Genomic DNA, 12,708 nt, shown 5'->3' on the forward strand with positions numbered 1-12,708 from the left:
TACATTATGTACAGATACTGAATCGCATGACATAAATATGTAGCGGCAGGAATTGATGGGACTCGGAAACAGCTCTACAATTTAATCAATTGTTCCTTGTATCATTTCCAATGGATAAGTCCACATCGGTGGATTTGTAGTAGGATCGTGATCATCAGCAGGCAGCTGAAGTAGTGTTCACTTGTCATAGTTACAGTAATGCTGTGCCGCTATCTTTCAATGACACAGAAATCTTTAACATATCTGTGGATCCAGACTATAAGGTGCATCACTGCCAAAATCTAATCACTTGGTCCTTGTGTCATTTCTGACTTTCCCTGAAAATTTCATCCAAATCCATTTGTCTGTTCTTGAGTAATATTGCCAACAGACAGGCAAACGTACACTGATTGTCACATAACTCTGCCGTTCCTTGGTGGAGTAACAACCTGTGTTTCCTCTTAGGTGATACTCTGCTAATGTGTTTTTTATTGCTTTATTGTTTACTGTGTTGTTTTTTTCTCTATCACTGTCTGTTGAATTAATGTGTTTTTCTGTTTTGGTAAAGTAAAACAACCTCCAGCAGCATGTCTCATTAAATGGTTCTTTGTTTATTAACTCGGCGTATCTATTAAATTGGCAACAGAGTGAGCAAAGCTGATAGGAAAGCAGAAGAAATTCAGTGCCATCTTCGATTTCACACCTTTCTGTGTTGCAGGAATTTGTGCTTATGTCTCTCGCACCTGTGTGACTTTGTTTTTTCAACATCCAACAGGGTCGAAAACTGATAGTGAGGTCTGATGGCTGTGTAGAACTGTTTATATATATATATATATATATATATATATATAGTCCTAGGTCAAGTCAATGCTACACTCTCTGCTAATTGCTGCTGTAAGTTTAAGACTCGCATCTACAAACTGCACCTTTGGTCTTGTAAGTACTGACCAGCCATTCATTTCCTAAATAAGTCTTGTGGCATTTGTTTCGAATAGCTGCACTTGCAATTCTTTCGTCACAGTAAATCTTTAATGCATTTATTGCGATTTTTTTTTCCAGATAAATGTGCCAAATGATGCGACTGTATTTTTAAGTACATTTTGGTACTGAGAGAAGAAATCCATGTAGTTTAGACTATGTTTTAATTGTGGAAGCAGCAGCCTTTAAAAAGTGAAGCCAACTCTGAAAGTGCCCTGTTTCTTTTGAAAAGTCAGCAGGGGGCAACTCCTCTGAAGTCTGTTTGTATAGACCTCTCAGAAAATGATAACAATTCTACTTGGATTTATTACCTCAGCATTCTAATTAGAAAGCTAGGTCTAAGACTTTTCTTTTTGGTAAATCTTATAGGTGGCTTAGGTGACAATAAATCATCCATACATGATGCTGCTGTAGGCTCAGGCAGAGCTCTAGAGATAGTAAGAGTTGCGACACTCATGCTCTCGCAGCGGGGCGGTCACGTGGTTCATGTAAGCCTGAATAGTTCGAAACAGGCAGCGCTGTCATTTCTTTCTATGGGACTGAGAGCGGCGATTTCACGGTAAAAAAGGAATAAAATCACACCTCCAAGTACTTGTTTGATTATTAATTCATTGGAGTATGTATGTAAATGTCAGTTTTACATTTTGAGCCGTAAGGTGACATATTAAAGACACTTTTGGGGTTTTGGAGGGAATGTTTTACATTCGTGTTAGCATGGAAAATCGACTTTTACACAGAAATGTAAGATGATTGAAGATGTTAATTTTTGCCCAGCTGGATTATTGTATTTCCAGACAATGTCTATATTTCTCTGATTCACTTACCCGTAGTCTGGAAGTTATTGAAAAGCAGAGTAACAACAGTCCATTCAGCAGATAGTGTCCAGCCACTTCTGATGAGGCAGGAGTTGACTCACTATAACCATTTTAAGACATACACAAAATATATATTCAAGAATAACAACTCCTTATGCTTTGATGAATGAAATAGTATGTTTTATTGACAATGGGAGAAACAATGAGGGTCTTCGTGTCTTCAGTGAGGGCTCTCGGGATACTGGCAGATAGATAGATACGATAGATATTAATAAATATATTTGTTAAATACTTACAAGTATAAGTTTATGCATTATAAAGGGTCTCATATAAAGGACGTAGTCTTGACAATTAAAAAGAGGTAGCGATGTAGCTAGGTAGCTTTCAAAGAACAGCTAACAAGCACATGGCAATGCCTGAAAGTCGGTCATCTGCCAATATTCACAAATACAGATAAATGTATGCACCACAAAGGGCTTCTGATATAATATAAAGACGTTAAAATTAAAAAGAGGTAGCGACTCATCAACAATTAATCCGTCAATATATCCCTGGAGATAACTTCACAGCTAACAGCAGAGTCGAGCTAAAAAAAGTAGCAGAAATTCGGTCGTCTACCAAGATAAAAATATATACAATTATGCTGCGCAAATACAAATAAAGCTCAGCATATGCATCATAAAGAGCCTCTGATAAAATATAGGCAGTTGACAATTCAAAAGAGGTAGGCATTTCATCAACTTACCTCCACATATACTCAACGACCTGCAGTGCAAATGAACGGTGGCTATCACTGTCGAAGCGGTGCTTGGAACTAAACAAGCCTCCACAACCCGGAAGTAGACCGAAAGAAAGCGTACAACGGCACCCTATGGGAGTGTCGCAACTCTTACTATCTCTAGGGCTCTGGGCTCAGGCTGCTGCAAGAATTCCCATGATGCAACTCTCCATACGTTTATGTGCCGCCATCACATTTCATTTTCATTATTAACACCAGAACATCTCGAGGCTTAGAATAGTTGTCGACAAAGCAGAAGGTGACATCAGTGTCAAACTTCTTTTGTACAATCCATGAGAAAGTGCTTCTTGAAATCACAGGAATAAAGAAAAAGAAGGGTTTATTTCAAGTAATGCTAATCAGGGACTTGGCATTTAGTACTATAGATAGATGTACTATATAAAATGGCAGTGTCCAGATATGCAAAGCTCATTTAGGTCTATTCACATAAGCTCAATGCTGTAATTGTGGTCAAAGGTGCATCTACTATTGAGCAATTTTTACTTTTGCAGCTAAATTCATATTAGAATAAAGCTGAGACAGTTTGCCGTTTAGTCAGTTTCCTCCCTTTAAACACAGAAAACGCAAACAAATCACAAATTGCACTGTTGCACCCATGTCAGTGTCTACTGTCCTTCCTATCCGTTCTCTGATTTTGATATGTACGTAGACATCTAGCTGACGGTGAGATTCCTCAACCACAAGGCGTAGCTTTTCTTGTCGATGAAGATTAACTTTATTATTGCGATAAAACTGTTACAAAAGCACAAATTGCAAACAGAAATCAGAATATAACAATACATAAAATAGGTATAGTAGTAAACATGGGACTGAAAAGGGTAAGTCACAGTATAAAAGAACCATCAGTTAACTAATTCTAAGGCTTCTGATCAAAGCACGACAACTATACTTGTAGTCGGTAACAAAGTAAAATAAATGAAGTACTTACAGACAAGTACCATCCAAGTTCACAACATTGAATTAAAAACAGCAGGAGAAGCAGCAGCACCAGGCTCTGCTCATGACCTGACCAACACTAAAATTCTTTACAAAAATCCTGTGTTTTAACATCACTTTCCATGGAAAAATCAGTAGGGAACACAGTGATTATTCCTATGGTGAACCAAACATAGTTGGCAAATGTAGCACAGGACCTCTGGAGAAATCAGGATTTCCTGCAGTGTTTGGGCTCTATCGATGGAAAGCATGGTTAAATCTAAGCTCCTCCAGAGTTTGGTAGTGGCTGATTTAATTGCAACTCTATTGATGATGAATTATAAAAGTGTAAATTTTGAAAATTTTTCTTGTACAGTCTCTTCTCATATCACACATTTGTTTTAAGCACTACTTCGTTTCCTGATACATGCGGAGACGGCATGCCTCAAATTTATGTCAAGCATACCCTAACATACATGGATGAATTAATGAATGCTAATGCAATCACTGAATTTACATTTAATATTTTTAATGAACTGACATTATTTTCTAGAAACTTTTTTTCACTTCAACATTAGTCTTTTTTTGTAAATTCAAAAAAGCCAAATTAAATTGGTCACAGTTCAATGTTGAAATAACAGCAATGTTGCAATAAAAGGAGAAAACTTCCGTTAAAATACTTCAAGGCAGTGCAAACTATAATGTCTCAGTGATACATATTCAAAATGAACTCAGAATATCAGATTTTATTTTAAAGAACAGAAACAACACTTAATGAGCTGTAAATATGTGTCCAATTGCCTGTATCAGGCTGCCATTATTGTTGACTCCTTTGAAAATCATCTCAGCATGTGGCTCTAACCAATTTCCCAGCAGCCACTTCATCTTTCTCCCACCTCCTCCTCTTCCTTGCATCATATGGTGGTCAGGCTTACTTGACAAGCGCATCCTGATATGCACTGCAACACGAGCAGCTCCGGTGCCGCGATGCACCACGAATAATGATTGTGGCGTGTATTGATGATGCTAAGTTGTGTGAGCACCAGAACAGCCACCTGCCCACAATTGTCTGGTCTTTTCTGAATTTGATGATTTTTTATTTATTTTTTTTTTTTTTTTGAGGCTCTGGCTCTGGCTGCGGCTGTGTATTCTTGTGGGAATGCAACACACAATGAAAGCAGCTGCTGTGGCAACACAATGACTTTAAAAGGCCAACACACTCCCTCCATTTCCATAAACAGCCTTCAGAGTCATTACAAATGTACTGATGCGCTAAGAAGAAGCGTTTGCAGGGAATATGTGTGTCAGATTCCGATCTTAACTTAATGGTTTGTTATATGCAGCATCCCTCCTCCCCTTTCACCTCTGTCTTTCAAACTTATTACAGGCTTGTGCTTCTTTTTCCCCCTGGTCTGCACAGATAACAAGCAGCTACACTCATCTGCTGACTCCTCTTCACCCAGAGCAACGCTTATCGTTCTTAAACACACTGCGCCTGTGAAACTAATTATTGTGCTGGGTTTCTGCCGCTGTGTCGCTGGACCGTCAACGCAAAGACTGCAAGGATTTTCAACCCAGACAGGTCTGTCTTGTCTTTATGACTGTTCCTTCCTGCTGAGTCCCACACAGGTGAAAATTCAGATGCTTCGATGGTAAAATCAGTCAGTTTGAGTCAATTTGTGTCAAGTTTTTAAAAATTTCTTCTTTTCTTCTGGTACCAGACACCACAGGATAGCTGCAGTGATCCCATGTCCATAACTTTAAAAGTTAGAGCTGTTTGAATGACATTACACAATATTACACTGTCAAAAAATGAATGTTTGAGAATAGTTAACTTAAATTTTATGGACAATTTAGTGTTAAGGGCTGCACAGTGGAGTAGTGGTTAGCACTTTCGTCTTGCAGTGAGAAGATCCCTGGTTCGCATGCCAGCCTTCCCCGGATCTTTCTGCATGGAGTTTGCATGTTCTCCCTGTGCATGCGTGGGTTTTCTCTGTGTATTCCGGCTTCCTCCCACAGTCCAAAAATATGCTGTGGTTAATCGATTACTCTAAATTGCACGTAGGTGTGAATGTGAGTGTGATTGTATATGTAGCGTTGCGACAGCCTGGGAATCTGTCCAGGGTGTCCCTTGCCTTCGACAGAGTCAGCTGGGATAAGCTCCAGGCCCCGTGACCCTAATGAGGATTAAACAGTGTATTTGGATGGATAGATGGAATTTAGTGTTAGAGGTTTACCCCATTTTGTTAAATTGCAGATAACAATTAGTGGGTATTCTGCCACCTCACAAAATGTTAAAAAAAAAAAAAATCCAACATGTGTGGTGCTGAGAAGAAATCCACTATAGTTTCTCTGTAAGTGACAGATTCTGGCTGCTCATTCTAGTATTTTTTTTTTTTTAATAGAGTTGTTTGTATTTTCAGTCAAACATCTGCATAGGATTCAGGATTTTTTTTATGACTTGGGTAATTTATCAAAAGGTATAAAAACTGTAATGTCACAAAGAGAGAGATAAACTGAGCGGCTGATCAAACTGGAAATGAGAGATCAGATTAAATTTACTTCTTTTAGAATGGTGATGTGTGATTTGTAAGCAATACATGTTGTCACAATGGTCTTATTCATCCTTTTATCACATTTTGAGCCCTTAGTGTTAGGTGTGGGGCATTTAGAACCCAAGCAGCAGGCAAACAGGCAGGCGGGTGAATTAATTGGAATTTAATGTAATTAAATAAACAGAAAGCGCTCCATAAGGGAGGCACAGGGAACAACCGAACGGGGGCTAAACTAAACTAAGGACGACGGCTCTATGGCCATGGTGGGGGCTTTAACTGAACTAATGGGGTGACTCACGTCTGTCCAGGGGTCGGGAGACAAGGCAGAGGAACGGGCCAGGCAGAACGGGGCAGACGGGGACCGATGACGGGGACGTGGCAGGACGGCGGGTTGGAGAAGCCCAGAGCAGACGGCAGTAGTGCAGAGCGGAGGGGAAGACGAAGCCGACGAGTGGTTTCAGATGAGGGGGGAGACGGAACGGAGCAGAGCAGACTGGTGTGTTCCTGGTAGGTGAACCGCAGGCAATGACCCAGCTCCACGCAGTGGGGAGAGCCAGGCTTTATATGCCACTGATTGGTGATCTGGATCAGGTGCGCTCCTCCACAGCCGTTCTTAATAAGGTAGAGCGCAACACAGGAGAGGGAGGGGCCATGACACCAGTGGCGGCTGGTGGTGAAATTTGTTGGGTGGGCTAACAAATGCATAATACCGATTAAATGGTTAACACAGTTGCAAAAGCGACATCACCTATGATACACACAGTTACATCAATTACAGGTACACTATACTTTTTTAGTGCTCTACATCAACACTCACTCACTCACACACACACACACACACACCACTACAAAACGTGTTCCAACTGCAACGACTGCCCACAGATAGCCTGCTGCAACTGTCTTATTACAATTGTTTGGCGACATGTAGTGCAAAACACACCTTCAGTACAACAGATGACCTTAGCAAAAACAAGGTGTCATAGTCCTTTAACAGGTCAAAATGGGCCTACCTTATTTGAAAAGAAGCTCACACTGACGGCCTTTCTGGGATGCAAACAGGTTAATCACCATGTCATTGAAGTCTGGTAATTTTTGGATGAAGTCCTCCTCGATAGACAGCATGGCAAGTGCGTTCAATCTGTCCTGCCCCATCATACGATTTAATCCTCTTGTGCGTACTGAAACACCTCTCTGACTCTGCCGATGTCATCGGAGTTGTGATGGCTATTTGTGTTAATTTCAGTGTCCCACCTTGTTCCTGCTAACGCCCGCAAAGTCAAGGCCTGTGGGCTGAGTGAAGTTAGCCCAAATGATCAGTAAATCACGGTGGCGGGACATGACACCTGTCAATCACTTACAAGAACGAAATGAATGAAAGCCACCGCTGTGTTCACTCGCTGCTATTGGTCAAAAGTCAGTGGCCTGTGGGCTGAGTGAAGTTAGCCCAAATGATCAGTAAATCACGGGGGCGGGACATGACACCTGTCAATCACTTACAAGAACAAAATGAATGAAAGTGGACTGTATCTGCTGGGGCTGTAAAAAATAAGCCCATTTAGAGATATTCTATGTTTTTCTTTTGACTGATTGGTGCTGTTGCTACCTTTGGTTTCACCTAAACTTAAAACAATCTGTTGTAAGTTATTTAAAAAATAATTTTCTCATCTTTTTTGTGTTGGCCTGGGAAGGCTTAGCCCTGTTAGCCCATTTATACCAGCCGTCCCTGCATGACACTCAGAAAGTCACACATTCAGAACCACAGCTGGAACGTCAGTTAAGTCTGTGATAGTTTGGTTTTTAGACCTTATGATGGAGACTGAGATAAGGCTCACATCTTTCCAGACCTTCTGGATATAAGTCATTTTATCATTTCAGGCATTAGTATGACATTTTTAGCATGATTACTGAATGAATTCTTGACTTCTGGCTAAAAAGCATGTCTGGTTCGATCACAGGGACCTTTGACCTATGACCACTAAATTCTAATTAGTTCATCCTTCAGTCCAAGTAGACGTTTGTTCCAGATGTAATAAAATTCCCTCCAGGTTCTCCCTGCAATTGCATTTAAAAATCTCGCAGGAACGGATGTTTTTAACTTTGCTGCAGGCAGTCAAAAAATAAACCTGGGATTTACTGCACCCAGAAGGACAAAGTCAACAAATGAAGATGAAACGAAGACTAAAGCGAGTTTTTTATAATACAAAAGCAAATAAAAGGGAATTCAGAGATGCAGATGAATTAAACAGCTGAGAAAATGGAAGAAAAATTGGGCTTAGTTGTGACAAATATGGAAAATATACACTAAGAAAAATTTGACCAATGGTTACTTAAACAAAATGTGGCAACAAAGTGACACATAATATAATTGAATAGATTTTAAGTTCTACAATTTTGATTAAAAAGTATTGAATACATTAACTAAACTTAAACAAAAAAAGCAAGTATATGTTAATAAAAGCAACAGTTGAAATGTGTTGGATTTAGAAATGGCATGCCAAATGATGAGTTATATTGCCAAAAAATATTTAGTAAATCCTAGTCAATCTCACAAGGGAAACTGATTTATATTTACCACATATCTACAAAAAAATAATTTAGATTTACTAAATATCTGGGGGAAACCGATTCATGTTTACTGATAATGGAGGTGAACCTGATTTATATTAATTATATGGGTGAAAGTGATTTACGTTTACTAAATATCTGCATAAAAATTATTTGGATTAAGTAAATACAACAAATCAACTCATATTTTTGCATGTTGTTGCTTAATTCAACACATTTACACCGTTGTTCTTATTTATCTAATATAATTGTGTAATTTTAAGTTTTAATTTGTAACACAGGACTTTAAATCTATTCAATAATATTGAATGTCTCTTTGTTGCCATAATTTTTCAGTGTCTAATTTACCCAATATCCTGACCAAACTTAAGTAAACTGTGGTCTCAAGAAACATCAACAGATTATAATGCATAAAACAGCATCAGATAAACATTTATTTGTGCAGCTTTTGAAAACATGTTTATCCAGCACTCAAGTGCAAAATGCCAAATTACAACAATAAAATAGAAATGGCAATATATATCAGAATCAAGTCAAAAAAATGATGCTAATCCGCTCAAAGTATGGTTAGTATAATTTTTTAGAACCATCACATGAGCAACAAATAACTGTGACTCAGTTAAACCTGCTTCAAATCAATCACATAAAAGTACAACATGTAATTCCAAGGTACCAACGGTGCCTAGGACCCTATTGAAACCCTAGGGTTTATTATTATTATTATTGTTGTTGTTAGTATTATTATTATTATTATTATTATTATTAGGGTCCGAGCACCGAGGGTGCTGAGGACAGGCGGTGCAAGGGCACCGACTGTGCAAGGGCACCGACTGTCCAAGGCACCAGCGGTGCCTAGGACCCTATTGAAACCCTAGGGTTTATTTATTTATTAGGGTCCGAGCACCGAGGGTGCCGAGGACAGGCGGTGCAAGGGCACCGACTGTCCAAGGGACCAGCGGTGCCTAGGACTCTATTGAAACCCTAGGGTTTTTTTTAAATTATTATTATTATCTGTGTCTGGCTTCCCGGCTGCTTGGGGCCGTCGGCCCCCCTTGGGGGTGGGGGGTGGGTGGGGTGTGGGTGGGTGGGGTGGTGGGGTGTGGGGGTTTGGTGGGGGCTGGGGCGGGCGGGGTTGGGGTTTGGGTGGCGGGTGGGTCCGCTTGCCCCGGGCTGCCTGGGCCGGTTCCGGCGTGCTGGGGGTGTTGGTAGCTTCGCCCTCTTGTCTTCGGGGTCCGTGTGGTACATGGTGGCCCCGGTTGCTCTCTGGGGGCGCTGCCCTGTGGCTCCTCGGCCTGTGGGGGGGTGCCCTGTCGGCTTGGCACTGCACTGCTGTGATGGCTGTTCTGGGCTTCGGGGTCTTTCACACTTGCATGTGCATGTTTGCTCAGGTCCCACCAGCTCCTGTCGAGTTCCGCTGTTGAGCAGTGATGGGACCCGCCGGAATGTGCTGAGACTCTCTCCAGAGTCTAATCTCAAACTAAACCCTCTCTCCTTTTCTCTAGTATCTTCCTCTAGTATCATCTGGCCTATTCCACTCTATACTAACATGACACCCACAACTATGGTGTTTAGTACTGTCTGGCTAATTATTCTTTCATTTATTTATTTATTTATTGTTTGTTTGGTTTTCTGTTCTCTTGTGTATGTGTTTGCTTTTTTGTCTTATTGATGGGTAATTATTAGTTGGGAATAGCACAACACCTGATATTCTTCAGATGTAATAGCATTGCTTGCTAGACCCTGTCCCTGTCCATCCCCTCTCGTCCTGTCCACCCCTTTGTTTCCCCTCACATCACCACTGAGGTGTAGCACTGCCCTCCCTGGCTCTTAAACAGGGTAATGTAATAAAAAGTGTCAGCTTAGCTTTCAGGGAGGGCTGGTGATGGTCACACGCATGCACCAAATAATAAGATATTTGGCTGCAAGACTAAAATATGCATTAATCTCATAAAGTGTTGACACCCCTTTCATGGAGTTAAACAATGAGAATAAATGCAGACAAAAAAAAAAAAAAAAAAAAAAAAAAAAAAATTATTATTATTATTAGGGTCCGAGCACTGAGGGTGCCGAGGACAGGCGGTGCAAGGGTGCCGAGGACAGGCGGTGCAAGTGCACCGACTGTGCAGGGGCACCGACTGTCCAAGGCACCAGCGGTGCTTAGGACCCTATTGAAACCCAAGGGTTTATTTATTTATTAGGGTCCGAGCACCGAGGGTGCCGAGGACAGGCGGTGCAAGGGCACCGACTGTCCAAGGCACCAGCGGTGCCTAGGACTCTATTGAAACCCTAGGGTTTTTTATTATTATTATTATTATTTTTATTATTATTAGGGTCCGAGCACTGAGGGTGCTGAGGACACTCGGTGCAAGGGCACCGACTGTCCAAGGCACCAGCGGTGCCTAGGACCCTATTGAAACCCTAGGGTTTATTATTATTAGGGTCCAAGCACCGAGGGTGCCGAGGACAGGCGGTGCAAGGGCACCGACTGTCCAAGGCACCAGCAGTGCCTGGGACCCTATTGAAACCCTAGGGTTTATTATTATTATTAGGGTCCGAGAACCGAGGGTGCGAAGGACAGGCGGTGCAAGGGCACCGACTGTCCAAGGCACCAGCGGTGCCTAGGACCCTATTGAAACCCTAGGGTTTATTAGGGTCCGAGCACCAAGGGTGCGAAGGACAGGCGGTGCAAGGGCACCGACTGTCCAAGGCACCAGCGGTGCCAAGGACCCTATTGAAACCCTAGAGTTTATTATTATTATTATTATTATTATTATTATTATTATTTTATTTTATTTATTTATTTATTTTTTCTCCCGTAAAGTAAATTGGCTTTTTGGCGGCCTTATCATACTCCAAAACGCGTGAAATTTGGCATGCACATCAGGACTGGCGAAAAATTTGATATTTTATGGGAGTTGCGCATGTGTGTGGCAAAATGGCTCTATAGCGCCACCTGCAAAATTGAAAAGTGGTCATTAGGCCAACTTCCACAATGTTTCATTTACAGCTACAATATTTGGTGGGCATATGCACCACATCAGGACACACCAAAAAGTCAACACAGCCACGCCCTAAACCCAACAGGAAGTCGGTCATCTTGAATTTGCTGTACATTTGTCAAAATTAATAGCTCCTCGTGGATAAGTCTGAGAGAACTGAAATTTGGCCAGTACATGCACCAGACCTTTCTGATGAAAATTTATCAAAAACTCAACCAGAAGCCAAAAGGTGTGGCCATGGCGGAGCCTCAAAAAACTGATCCTTCGCCATGAAACAGGAATTGGTGTCTAATTCTTCTCAATATGCTCCAATCTGCCTGAAACTTTACATGTATGATGACAGTCCTGTCCTGATTTCATCCACATAGGGATATTCATTGACAGTCATAGCGCCACCTTGTGGTTTCAGGAAATAGACATCGTTTACACTTTCATGCCCTATTCTTACCCGGTTGATCATATTCACCTCAAATGTGGTGACAACAGGCTGAACACATTGATGATGCATCCCAGTGAAAATGGTGACTTGTCATCAAAGGGCGTGTCTGTGGCGGCCAAACGAATTTCAATGTTTCGCCATGAAAATGTAACGATTCATATCTCAGCTGAACAACATCCTATCTGGCCCACACTTCACATGATGGACACCAGGCCCAGTCTGAACACATCCACACTCATAAATTCTGAAAAAGTCATAGCGCCACCTGTTGGTAACAGTAAGTTTAAGGCCTTATATTTTCAGGTACAATGGCCCCAAACTTGGTGATATCACGCTGGAAAGTGGTCAGCCGAGTCTCCACCTCTTGACAATCCCAAACTATGAAGGCTGTGACATTTCATGCAACGCTGTTGCCGTAGCAACCAAATATCGCCATGCAAAACAAAGTGCTGTTTGACAGGTTAGGAATACTCCAATGCTCACTAAAATTACCACACACATCACCATCGACCCAAGGAACAACACCGTATGCATCTCGGCACTGCACATGCTATAGCGCCCCCTGCAGACCTTTTAACAAACAGCCCCCCCAGCACGTTTCACCTACATCTATAAAATTTGGGAGGCCTATAGAGCACATCAGGACGCACAAAAAAGCCTCTTG

The 12,708-nt window shown here is 41.4% G+C and overlaps 1 long non-coding RNA gene across 1 annotated transcript; it reads right to left on the reverse strand.

The window, feature by feature from the left end:
- Window positions 1–1,924: 1,924 nt before the first annotated feature.
- Window positions 1,925–2,678, reverse strand: LOC127530579 (uncharacterized). Its single transcript, XR_007937154.1, has 2 exons — window positions 2,518–2,678; window positions 1,925–2,013 (listed from the first exon to the last, which is right to left on the reverse strand). It is a non-coding gene; the product is annotated as an uncharacterized LOC127530579 (long non-coding RNA).
- Window positions 2,679–12,708: the final 10,030 nt, after the last annotated feature.

Source organism: Acanthochromis polyacanthus, chromosome 17 (assembly GCF_021347895.1).
Source record: "Acanthochromis polyacanthus isolate Apoly-LR-REF ecotype Palm Island chromosome 17, KAUST_Apoly_ChrSc, whole genome shotgun sequence".
NCBI classification, from domain to species: domain Eukaryota; kingdom Metazoa; phylum Chordata; class Actinopteri; family Pomacentridae; genus Acanthochromis; species Acanthochromis polyacanthus.